General features: G+C 46.4%; 1 protein-coding gene and 1 long non-coding RNA gene across 12 annotated transcripts in view; one reads left to right on the top strand and one right to left on the bottom strand.

Annotated features, from left to right (window-relative positions):
• Positions 1-6,549, bottom strand: part of RALY (RALY heterogeneous nuclear ribonucleoprotein) — an 87,952-nt gene extending 81,403 nt beyond the window's left edge. For 3 of the 11 annotated variants that reach the window (XM_012754712.3, XM_012754717.2, XM_012754718.2), the window contains exon 1: positions 6,164-6,549. The gene's annotated coding sequence lies outside the window, so the exon portion shown is untranslated. The remainder of the gene's footprint in view (positions 1-6,163) is intronic. The other 8 variants (XM_012754713.3, XM_076011040.1, XM_012754719.3 and 5 more) reach the window with 5 other exon arrangements.
• Positions 6,550-7,192: 643 nt separating this feature from the next.
• Positions 7,193-9,889, top strand: LOC142876882 (uncharacterized). The gene is made up of 3 exons (XR_012923733.1): positions 7,193-7,326; positions 8,145-8,231; positions 9,278-9,889. It is a non-coding gene; the product is annotated as an uncharacterized LOC142876882 (long non-coding RNA).
• The last annotated feature ends 3,324 nt before the right edge of the window (positions 9,890-13,213 follow it).

Here is a 13,213-nt window from a genome sequence, read left to right as displayed (position 1 = left end):
TTACCATGAAGGCCATTATGAAATGACAGAAGACACTAATATTAAGGAAACAAGAAGGGCTTTGGAAACAGTCAGAAAAGATGACAATGCTACTTGGGCAGATGCCCATTTCTATTCCTTCATTTAAGAGGAGGCGTGGTGAGTAGAGAGTCACCTCCAGTCGTTTTTCTGTCTCCACCTTCCCACTCCACTCTGGGCATTTAGAGAATTCCAGGGTCCTCCCAGATTATTTTATGAGGAAAAAGGGCCAGAGAAGGAAATGGGTTTGGTCAAGCCCACACACTGACTAAATGATCCTCAGGTTAGTGACTAGCCTTCTAATTTATCCCACTGCCCCATATCTCAAGTCCTAAGGGTCTGTGAGCTGCACCCTGAGCATAGGTCTGAAACTTTACTTACAGTACCCAGGGACTGGTACTGTAGGACAAGCAGGCTAACATTACTGCTATAATTTTCTCCCCTCTAGTTATATATTTTATATACAAAGCTAAAATTGAACAAAGCCAGGCTTTTAAGACACTCAAGTGAAAACCCTCTTACTGTCTCCACCCCACCCCCTCTATTATCATAAGATGTTAGAAAGGACACTGGGGGTCATCTAGTCATTATTTCCCTTCGTTAGGTGAATAAACTTGAACATCTGCCACCTGACAAAAAGACTGGAGCACAGAGTGGGGTCTCCTGATTCCTAGCCCCAATAAAAATCCCTCCTGAGCTCTTCCCATCCTGTCCCACGCTGCCCTGCCCCATCCCACCCTCTCCCCTACTCCACGCTGTATCTAAGCTACTGAGATCTCTGCCTTTCTGGAAGGTGAGCTCCTCAGGCTACATTTTACTCATCTTTGTTTTCCCAGTGCCTACCAGAGAGTAAGCAGAGAAGTGACTTAAAGAGAGACACACCAGTACACAAAAAGAGCAGTACCGAAGACGTTGCGTGGAGAAAACATAAGCTTTTCTTGGCTTAACGTAAGCAGTCTTCTGGGCTGCACAGGGCCTGGATGTCTAGGATCTAATGTATTTCCTCCTTTCCAAAACTAGTGTTTGTATTATCCAGTTTAGCCAGGGATAGTGACCAGATTTGTTGTGCCATACTCTCACTCCCTCCCTTCCACTATGACATGAAAAACTAGGATCCATAACTAGAAGTAAATGAAAGTATGTGTAAGGAGACTCTGCATGAGAAATCCTCCTCCCTCCCTTATATGCTCCTTCTTCTGTGTTCCCACCTCAAAAAACAGCATCTACACAACTACACCATGTAGAAACGCAGATGTCACCATGATTCATTCCTTATCCTCCACACCAATCTTTGTCTTATCATTCAATTCCTTTTTTCTACCTTCATTTGAAACACCGTCACCTCTTGCCTGTATTACTGCACCAGCCTCCAAACTGGTCTCTTTACCCATGGTGCTCTAGCTCTCTCCAGTCTACTACCCAAACATGTAACCAGCAATATCCTGAAACGCACATAGAATCCTGGTCCCCTCACCTCAGGATGAAGTCCAAACTCCTCAACATAGGCAACAAGGCTCTTTCCTGACTGGGCCTGTGCTATGACTGCCTTGCCAGTCTCCTCTCTTGTCACACCCACCCACCTCATGCTTTATGCTCCACCTGGGCCTGTTTCTTCAACTACAGAATGGGAGTAATGACAGCACTCAGCTCTCAGCGTTTATGGAAAGAAATGAGTTAACGCATGTTGAATTCATAGAATAGCACCTGACAGATACAATAAATAGCCAAAAGTCTTACCTATTAGCACCACCATCTCTGAACTTGCTGTTCCTTCTACCATGTTTCCCCGAAAATAAGACAGAGTCTTATATTTATTTTTCCTCAAGAAGACACCCTAGGGCTTATTTTCAGGGGATGTGTTATTTTCCCCTCAAAGCCTCAGCTTGCAGCATGCACAGGATGGCCGGGACCTGACGGGGGAGCCGACCTTGTTGGTGGTCTGCCTGCACCTTTTGGGTCACCTCCAGGATAGTAGCTGTCACGATGGGGCAGATGAGAAGGGCTGTTCCGTCTTCTTTACCGCTCCACAAAGAAATGCATGAGTTGTGCAGATATGCTGCATAGCCATGACCATCACCTACATCTTATTTTCGGGGTAGGGTTTATATTGCACAAATGCTTAGAAATCCTGCTAGGGCTCATTTTATGGGTAGGTCTTATTTTCGGGGAAACACGGTATCTAGAATAGTATTATCTCTGCTTCCTCCCTGACTCCCCAAATCTCTTTTTTTCCCCTGGCTTATGTCTATTTTTTTCCTGAGGTCTAGGGTTAGCCAACTTCTCCTCCAAGGAAGCCTTTCCAAACCCTCCAATGCTGGGTTAGATACCATTCCACTGTGCTCTCGTGACGTCTGTCCATCACAACACTTCTCACATTGCCTGTTTTCCCCATGAGGCTATGTGCACCCAAATCCCCAAATTTACAACTATGCCTAACAGATGCCTAAGAACTGTTCAGTGAATGAAAAACTTTTCAGTAATGAAGTGTCCAATGAAACAACCTCAACACGTAACTGATTCAAATGTTGGCCAGGTGGCTGGTCTAAACGACTTAAGACTCCTCAACTACAGGATTCTATCCAATAAACAATTCAACACACTCTGAACTCACTGGTCACACTGGTTTGAACTTTAATATGTAAGCAATATTGGGCCACCAGATTTTTAAGGAGAGCATGACATGACCATACATATATGATCATGTTATTTGTTACCATATTACCCATTTCTAGAACACTTCTTACCCCAACCCCCTGTTGATATCAAAACAAAATTCCAACCACCTTTCATAAACATAAATACCTCCCTCCCAAACAGACAGACACAGAAACAGTCAAATCAAAGGGAATTTTGAAAGGCTAAATGCTGCATCTAACTCCATTTAAACCACCTATAAGCAGTGAGGATCCATAAACACCCTCTAGGAACCCAAAAGCTAATCCCTCCTGTGTGCTTTTATGGAAACAGGTGGGAGGAGAGAAGGAGCATTTCATAAAGGTAATCCACTTAATCGTCCTCTGAGTAGTTTTGATCCAAGCTGCTGTCATAGCAGTGTTATTCCTGATCACTGCAGCCCCATATACCCAAACCCAGGATGGTCAGAAAGTAAGTGCAAACAAGGTGAAGCTAGAGAGCTGTCTGGGTTCTATTTCAAAGGTATGAGGCTTATGAAGATACAGAGGGGGCCAGCAGAGATCCAAAAAAGACTTCAGTGATAAGGAACTTCAATCCATGGGATGGCAGGTGTTGGAGAGAGATTCAAACAGAGATATAACCACCAGGCCGTGGTTCCTGCTCCAGGATTGCATGCCACATCCCTACTGGAGATGAGGACTAATAATCATTTTGCATTTACACAAAGCACACTGAGATTAAGGAAGGCACTAAGTGTGACAGTTTACCAGTCACAAAGAGATAAACACTGTATGATTCCACTTACATGAGGTTTCTAGAGTAGTCAAATTCACAAACTGAAAGTGGTTGCCAGGGACTTGGGGGGGTGGAATAAGGAGGGTACAGAGTTTCAGTTGAGGAAGATAAAAAGTTCTAGAGATGGATGGTGGTGATGGTTGCACAGCAATGTGAATGTACTTAATGCTACTGTACATTTAAAAACTGGTTAAAATAGTAAATTTTATGTTATATATATTTCACCACAATTTTTTTTAAAAGCATGCCAGCTTTAAAGTTACACTGTCTGCAGTTAATCCTGGCTTGGCCACTTACCAGTTATATGACTCTGAGTAAGTCATGTAACTTCTCTAAGCTATTTCTTCTTTTGTAAAACAGAGATGATAATAATAGTACCTAATTCATAGGTTACTCTGAGGATTAAATGACATATGCCTCAATAGTCTGGTGACTCGTGGTACATGTTAACCACTTAAAAAATGTTAGCTATTATTACTACTAATCGCAAAGCATTTTCACAGCCATTTTCTCATAATCTCCACAACAACCCTCTGAGCATTTATAGATAAGAAAACTGAGAGTTAGAGAGCCACAATGAGTTGCTCAGTTTAAGAAGTCACGTCAAATCCTCTGCCCATGTTGTGTCCTTACCATTTGTTAATTCTTTAAGGCAAGTGCCCTAATCTTGCTATATCTTTAATCCCTTACAGTAAAAAGAAGGCAAGTTCTGCAAAGCCCCTCACAGAACTATATTAGAAATGAAATCATATAATGGTTACGGAAGAATACTATAAACCATATATAAAATAATATAAAACAAAACGGGAACTTAGAAGAATTAGTAACACCTGTAAAACCAGGTCTCCCCGTAACACTAAACATGAGGCACAGAGAGTGGCAGAGACTACAAACCTCCTTGGGATTTCCAATTACTCAGGATTCCTGATCTTCAAGGCCTAAATAAGTAGTTTAGTGTCCTTTTACAAGGTGGCAAGGTATGGGAGAAATAAAAATATTACTGGACTGAGAAGAAGACAACTGGGAATTCTAGTTCCGATTCTATCACTAAGGCAGTCTGTGAATTAGACTATTTACTTCCCCTTTCCAAGGTTTAGTTAGTAGGGAAGAGGGAAAGGCAAGTATGAAAAGTTGGACCAGATGATCTGTAAGACACCTTCCAGCTCCCACATACCATGACCGCTAAATCCAAATCTTTTTTTTTTTTTTGGGGGGGGGGAGACAGACCCACCAGACTCCAAAGAACTAATGCAAACATCAGGAGCCTGGTCTTAAGACCTGGCCCAGAAACTATCCTGCCTGATTTTAAAACACTCCCCCAAACCAGGATCAAAGACATCAGAAAACTGGGCCTTATCAGAAAACAGGACAAATGAGCACAGAGTTGAAGCAGATGACTTGAGCTAGCCATCTCCTCAAACTAAGATCAATAAAGCTAAACAACACAGAGAACATGCAAAGTTTGGGGGAGAAACATGCCATTAACAAAGAATGGACCTCACTGTTTATACAGTCTTAAGTCTTCCTGCAACCAAAACCCCAGGGAACTTCAGTTGTTTGAGATCTGGAGTCCTTCCAACCATCAACTTCTACCGGCGATATTAGTAAGAAATTCATCCTAACCTCCCTTCTCTCGGTGCTATGGTAAATCCAGAATGGGATTTCATCAATTGTATCGTGTACAATGGCCCAGAACTCAGGGAGAACCCGGAGTTTTATCTGTAACTAAATGGTGTGACCCAGGGTAAGTCAAAATTCCTCTGCACTACGAGATGATATACGCTCACACCACAAAATAAATAACACGTACTATCACCACTGTTTTACACTTTTGTGGCTTGAGCAAATTATTTTACCTCTCTGCGCCTTGATTTCTGCTTCTGTAAATGGAGATAACCCAGAGGGTCGCTGTAAGCATTAAACGAAATAAGGCAAGAAGTCTCTGAGTCAAGTCTCATTAAACGTTACCTGTTGGTATTTAAACACTTCTCTCACATATTAAAATAGTTTCCTCTCTGATTCCATGAACAAGTTTCTCTCTTTCCCCATTTCACCGAGGGGCAAACTAAGGCTCGGCCACAAAGGGGGCTGCGTGAAGTGCGGAACAGGGCCCCAGCTCGAGGGCCTTGTTGTTCCTCTCCGACGCCGAGGTGTGCAATGAGCCCAGGATCGACAGAGGTGGGAGCGCAGTGCTCAAGCCCGCGAAGAGCGAGGCAGGGCCAGTTTCGCGCGCCTCCAGGAGCTCGCAGACCCAGCCCCGGCGGGAAAGCCGGAAGATGCCCCGGGCTGGGGCCAGAGCCAGGGCCCGGCCCGCCAGAGGCCTCCCTCGCACGGCCTCCGCTCCCCTCCCTCCTCCCCTCGCCGGGCGGGGCGGGGCGGGGCGCGAGCACAAAAGACTCCAACTTCCGAGCGGGCGCGGGCCCACCCAGCCAACTCCTGGCCCAGCTCCGCCAGCGGGGAGGAAGCGGACAGAGAATGCCAGGCGGCCGGGAGCGGGTGCGGATGGACCCGAGCCGCGACCCAGGGCGACGGGTCTGGGTGGGAGAAAGGAGCAGGAGGAGGGGGCTGGAGTTACTCTGGCTCCCGGGACTCCCCGAATGGCCGAAATAAGAGTTTCTAAAAATAGGCAGTGGCCAGCCCGAAGAAGTAGGCGAATGAATAGGCACAAAGTACACCCCCCCGCACCCCTAAGGAAACGCCCGCGGCCCCCACTCACCCGCACCTAGAAGTCTGGAGAAAGCTGCGCTGCGCGGAAGGAGGCGGTGCCCCCGCACTAGGGGTCGGAAGGAAGGGGGGAGGAAGGCGGCCGCGGCGTGAGGAGGCTGAGCCCAAGCGCGGGAATCGCCGCCGCCGCCGCCGCTACCGCCCCCTCAGCTTCTCTCAGGTCTGCCGCCCCGCGCCCGCGCCGACCGCGCGCCCAGCCGCACTGACAGCGGCGCGAGCCCCGCAGCCGCGAGCCCTTCCCTCGGCCGGCACCACCGAGGCCCGCGGGGGTGGGGGCACCTGGAGAGGCTTCCCTCAGCTCGGCCCCGCCCGCCGCTCTGGCCCTAAACCCGGGCTCTCCCTCCTCCTCTTCTCTGCCTCTGGGGAAGGACACGGTGACACGAGCACTAGGAGTCTGCAGCCCCGCCCTGACACTGCCCAGCCCGCTTTCCCCACCCCCTCAGCCCGGCTTTGGAAAGGTCCAGAGCTTGGGCGGGGAGGGGAGGAAGGCGGGGCTAGGGCGGGGCCTGTCAGGGAGGCGGGACTGAGATGGGGGTCTGGAGGCGGGGCCAAGGCGGGAAGAGCGAGCCTCTTACACCAGTTTGCGGCCGAGGGCGGGGCGGGGCCGAGAGGCTGGTGAAGCCCCTGGATGATGGGCAAGACAGGTAGGGAAGACCGTGGAGGCCTCGGAGAGCCGGGAACCAGGGAGTGCTAGAAAGAGGGGGCCGTGGGCGGGACTAAAGGGGGACTGCCCAGAGGAGGAGTCACGGGTGGAGGGAAGTGCGGTCAAGGCTGGAAAGAGGCGGGCCCTTCAGAAGCGGAGAGGGTGAAGGTGAAGCTGAAGAGAAGCCCAGGAAGGGCGAGATAGGACCTGACCTGAAGTAGGCGGGCCCGGAAGCAGGGCGGGGAGGCGGGAGTTAAGGCGTGGCCACTGTGGGAGGAGCCGGAAGGAGGCGTGCCCCAAAGGATGGTCGAGTGGGCGGGGCCTGGGTGGGCGGGGCCTGGAGTTGGGTCCCAAATCAGTGTGCTGGGGGCGGTACCCGAGGGATCCGGAAGAGATGAAGTAGGAAGAAACAACTGGTCCTTTCACTTTCCCTGGCCTCGTGGCCTGGGTGAAGATTAAATTCAAGTACCTTTACCTTTCTGGAGTGCAGATGTTTTTATAACTTGATTCAGGTAGTGGTCCTCCCTCCTAAACGTCTCTCCTGTCGGGATTTCTCACTTAAATGAGTGTTCTAGCCTCCAGGGTCTCCCACACCCAACCTCCGGCCTCCGCAGAACAGCCAGAGGGCTCTTGTGCTTCACAAGAGCACCGTTGTCCTTCAGTCCTCAGCTATAGACTTTCCTCAAAGGCTGGGAGCTGACCAAACAAATTCTGCATGCCTCATCCGACCTGTGATTTTACGATTGTATTTTTTATGTTGCCTCCACAGAACCTGCCTAAGAGATGAGATTCCTGAGAGCAGAGCAGAGTTTGAATTCAGAGTCCCAGCTTTGCCAGGCCAGCAGTTATAACTGCCCTTCTGTTGTTTGACCTCTGTGCCCTCTTGAAAAGGAAGAGAAATAAAATTAGAGAATTGGTGACCCGGAGAGCAAGGCCTGGGATGTTCTGCCCCAACTCTCTGCTTAAATATCACCTTCTCAGAGAGGTCTTCCCTAAGTACCTTGTCTAAAGGTGTTCTCTAATTTGTCCTGTTGTTCTGTCATTTGTCTGTTCATATGTTTTTGACTGTTGTGTACATCACTATGTTCCCAGACTTAGTGCAAGGTCTGGCACACACCTAGTGCTCAATAAACACTTGAATCCATCAATCAATGGATTAATAAATCCAGACCCTGCTAACTTCCTCTGCTCTGTTTCTGGCCACTTCTGGGGTTCCTCACCTCCCTCCCTATGCACTAGCCTTACCATATTTGCTTAAATACACCACAGCCTCTCAGCACCCTCTGCTGAGAATTTTCACTACTTAACTTGCTCCTCCTCTTCTGCCCAGATGCTTCTAGTTCTTCCTTCAATGCTCAATTCAGTGGCCACCCCCTCTGAGAAGCCTTCTGTGACCTCCCTTCAGCCCCACCACCAGGCAAGTTGAGGCTCTCACCCCTCTCACCCCATCTATGGCCTCGGTTATAAAACTTAATTCTGCAGATGATGTCCTGTTCCCTGCTGACCCTGAGGATTATGTTCACACAGAACCTAAGGTCCTGTGTGACGTGCCTCCCTCCTGCTGACCTTCTGACCTCATCCCCTAATGCTCTCATCCCTCTCATTCTGTTCTAGCCACACATTGACCTCTTTCCTGTTCTTTCAATATGCCAAGCATATTCCTGCCTTGGGACCTTTGCACATGCTATCATGTCTGCCTCAAATGCTCTTCTCCCAGATACTGGTATGGCTTACTCACCTTTTTCAGGTCTCCACTCAAATGTCACTTCTTCAAAGAGCCTTTCCCTGGCCCACATTTAGAATATAATACCCCACACCTTTGCACTTCCTCATACTCATTCCTGCTGGATTTTTCAACATAGCATTTATCACCACCTGAAATATTATATTTTTTTTATTGCTTCTCTCCCATTCCCACCTTCCACTACAGTGTGATCTTCACAAGGGCAGGATATTATCTGTTTTGCTCATTCCCCACTGCTTAGAACAATTGGTCCTCATTAAATATTTGTTGAATGAGTGACTACAAATTCAACAGAGAAATGTCAGGAAGACTCAGTGTTGACCAGAAGAATGTGAAAATTACAGTATGAAGGGAGATGTTTCTAAGGAAATATGCTGGCAACACTAGTTAACACGGAGCGTTTACTAATTGCCAGACAATCTGCTAAGTGCTTATTTAATTCCTACAACCGCCCTATGAGATAGGTACTATTATTATCTCTATTGTACAGATGGGGAAACTGTGGCACAAAAAGATTAACTTTCCCAATATAACAGAGCTAGTAAGTGATGGAGTCCAGCTTTAGAACCTGCTTACTGAATCACTATACTATCCTACCTCCTAATTATTAAGGACCTAGGGTTGTTGGTCTGATAAAGGTGATGGATGAGGAAGGAACATTCTTTTGCCTTCTGGGTACTGTGGTATAGGGTATGATGTAGCAGTTATTTTTTTTTTAGCCACCATGAGGGAAGCCAGCCAGAAGACAAAACCATCACATGGAAGAAGGCAGGACCAAGAAAATATTGCAGAAAAATTGAGCCAGAGATCTGATGAAGGCATTCCTGAAGCTTGACTCACCTCTGCACTTCAACATGAAACAATACATCTCTATAGTTTAAGTAGTTTGAGTTGTAAATTTTTTTAACTTGAGGCCATAATTTCCTAACTAAAACAGATGAATAGAGTTCAACAAGTAGAGATAAAATATCAAGGTCAAGGTTGGATGAACTTTAAATGTACTCTGATTCAGCTGGATTTTTAATCCTCCTAGTAGTCCTGTAAGGTTGGTTCTGGTTTTATCCCCATTTCATGGATGAGGAAATGTGACATTGCTGATGTCTCACAGATGGTAAGTGAAAGAACCAGGAACTCATGCAGGGCTGAGTTCCAAGGTGTGTACATTCAGCCACTTTCTCTCTCCACCACTGGACTTAATTCTGCCCTCTGAACTTATCGTGAATGGGCTCATTCCTCTTCAGAGATGTGACAGTGATTGCAGAGCTACCTGTGCCAGGATTTGGAAGATGGAGTCAAGAGAAAAGAGTAGAGGGTTCCAACAGGTGTCTTCATCGAAGGCAAAGAATAAAAAGGAGCAGGTGAGGGAGAGGGTAGTGGGGGAGAATCAGCAGGTGGGGATGGAAGGATATAAGAAGGAAGAAGACAGGCTTGCCATTAGAACAGGCTTTGCAAAATCAGATGCCTGTAGGGTCAGGCAAGTACCATAAATGAGTTCATGTCCCTTCTAGAGGAGAAAGCTACTACTCATGTGGAAATACAGGCACCTGCTGTTACCAGTTGTCAGATCTAAAAGGGGAGGTTTGGGGGAAGCTCTAAGTCCAAATTTTATATGAAATCATTTGATTTTTAAATGCTGGCAACTAATTCAAGTTTTAAAAGAAACCACCATGCAGACCGAAAGACACACATCTTAAGACTGGGTTTGGCCTGTGGGCTTCCAGTTCATGCCATCTAAACAATTTGGTCCAAACCCCACTTTACCATGTGATCTTGAGCAAATTATTCCAGCCCCCAAGTCCCAGGTTCTTATCTGCAAAATGGTAATAATTAATTCCCTACATCGCAGGGTTGCTTTAAGGGTTTTTTTTTTTTTGAGAAGACTATGTAATAAAATTTATTTTTTTTTATTTTAGCCTATTATGGGGGTACAAGTGTTAAGGTTACATATATTGCCCATGCCTCCCTCCCTCCTCAAGTAAGAGCTTCAAGCATGTCCATCCCCCAAACGTTGCACAGCTTACTCGCTGTGGTTGTATATACCCATCCCCTCCTCCTCTCCTGAGGATTTTTAAAAATAAGATAAATGTATGTAAAGCTCTTAATGCAATGCCTGACATAGAGCAAACATTCAAAATAGTTTTATTATCAGTGTGAAAGTCATTATGCTTTCCCCTGTAACTTATAAAATCATGAACTATTAGAGTTAGAAAGCCCCTCAAAGGGGTTTTCAAACTTATTAAGCTATAAAGCCCTCTTAAGCAAGACCTTTCCCAGAAAGGCAACACATAAAACATTGGGGAGGCCGGGCACGGTGGCTCATGCCTGTAATCCTAGCACTCTGGGAGGCTGAGGCGGGAGGATTGCTTCTGCTCAGGAGTTTGAGACCAGCCTAAGCAAGAGTGAGACCCCATCTCTACTATAAATAGAAAGAAATTAGCCAAACAACTAAAAACAGAAAAAATTATCCAAGCACGGTGGCACACCTGCCCCAGAGTCACTCCCCACCAATACATCACTCACTGCCCAGCTCTCATCATTCCTGCTCTGCTCAAAACCCTTCAGTGGCTTTCCATGGCCATGCCAACAGCATAGATCAAAAACTCAAATGCTTATAGGGGCCAGAAAGCAGGTTGGGGTGAGACAATAGGGAGCAGAGAGCATCTGCCACGTAGATAGGGGACAACCAGCCAGCTGTTGCTAGAATACAGGTGCTAAGATGCAGGGTTTTTCAAGAGAACCCCAAAATTTGGATATTCATATAAAATTTCCTAACCCATTTTTAAATGTTGGCTAAAATAGTAAAAAAAAAAAAAAAAAAAAAAAAACTGTGCAAGCCAAATGAACTATGTCTGCAGGCCAATTATTATAGGCTGTGGTCTGGAAATTGGCAATCTCTGGCCTTTAGAATAAAGTCTATTTGGGTATGCACTTTTGGAGTCTGTTTTAATTATCTGTTGTTACATAACAAACCACCCCAAAGTTTAGTGGCTTAAAACAACTATGATTTGTTACTTCTTTTTTTTTTTTTTTTGAGACAGAGTCTCACTTTGTTGCCCAGGCTAGAGCAAGTACCATGGCATCAGCCTAGCTCACAGCAACCTCAAACTCCTGGGCTCAGGCGATCCTACTGCCTCAGCCTCCCGAGTAGCTGGGGCTACAGGCATGCACCACCATGCCTGGCTAATTTTTTCTATATATATTAGTTGGCCAATTAATTTATTTCTATTTATAGTAGAGACGGGATTTCACTCTTGCTCAGGCTGGTTTCAAACTCCTGACCTTGAGCAATCTGCCTGCCTCGGTGATTTGTTACTTCTTACAATTTTATGCCTTGACCAGGTGGTTCTGCTCCATGTGGTGTTGAGTGGGAAAAGCTTCCTCCCATCCCCTCCTACACATGTTCTTTCTTTTCAAACCCAAGTACCAATGGTCCCTCCTCCATGAAGCCTGCCCCATCACCCTTGCCATGAACCTTGCCACTGGCTAAGTCTAAATCAGATGCTCTGCTCTCCAAGCTTTATTGCCCTTTATTTGTAACTATTAGAGCATGTGTCCTGCTCACTGAGAGAACAGAGGCCTGTCTTGCCCCTCTTTGTACCCTCCCAGCACAGTCACACAGGAAGTCCCCATAAGTGTTGTCATATTGGATTAAACTGAGCTGACACTTGAAGATATTTAGTCCAACTTGCCCATTTTACAGATAAAGAGTGAGGACTAGGCTGGGCGTGGTGGCTCATGCCTATAATCCTACCACTCTGGGAGGCCGAGGCAGGAGGATTGCTTGAGCTCAGGAGTTCAAGACCAGCCTGAGCAAGAGTGAGACCCTGTCTCTACTATAAAAATAGAAAGAAATTAGCCAAACAACTAGAAATAGAAAAAATTAGCTGGGTGTAGTAGCATGTTCCTATAGTCCCAGCTACTTGGGAGGCTGAGGCAGGAGGATCGCTTGAGCCCAGGAGTTTGAGGTTGCTGTGAGCTAGGCTGATGCCACGGCACTCTAGCCTGGGCAAGAGAGTGAGACTCTGTCTCGAAAAAAAAAAGAATGAGGCCTAGAGAGGGGAGCTGACACATCATGTACACTGACAACTGCCCATCAAAAGAGTTGCAGGACCAGGGATAGAGCCCTTGCATCTTGATCCCTAGAATGATATAGGTTAAACTTCTTGCTGATATAGATATCTAGGATGTGAATAGAAGACATTTTTCATTTCAGATGCACCCATCATTGTGTCTTAACTAGGAGCCTGGCCCTCCCAAGTGTTCAGTAATTTATGACATTGGAGCCAGAAATTGAATGAACAGGCCTCAGTTCAAACTCCAGTCCTGGCCAGGCACGGTGGTTCACGCCTGTAATCCCAGTACTTTGGGAGGTTGAAGTGGATCCCTTGAGGCCAGGAATTTGAGATCAGTTTGGACAACATAGGGAGACCTTGTCTCTACAAAAAACAAAACAAAACACCTCAAGTGAAAAATAATTTGGCTAAAAACAACAACATCCCACCACTTAATTGGAAAAGCTCTTCAAGCTCTCTAAGCCCCAATCTCCTCCTAAAGAAAGTGGACATAAATTACATTTACCTTGAAGGTTGTTGTGAAGATGAGAAATAATGTGTGTAGTGTCCCCTGACACGTAGAAGGTGCTCAAGAAATAGAAA

Source organism: Microcebus murinus, chromosome 16, assembly GCF_040939455.1.
Source record: "Microcebus murinus isolate Inina chromosome 16, M.murinus_Inina_mat1.0, whole genome shotgun sequence".
Classification (NCBI taxonomy): Eukaryota; Metazoa; Chordata; class Mammalia; order Primates; family Cheirogaleidae; genus Microcebus; species Microcebus murinus.
The sequence above is the reverse complement of the archived record's forward strand: the minus strand, read 5'-3'. Positions and strand labels throughout refer to the sequence as shown.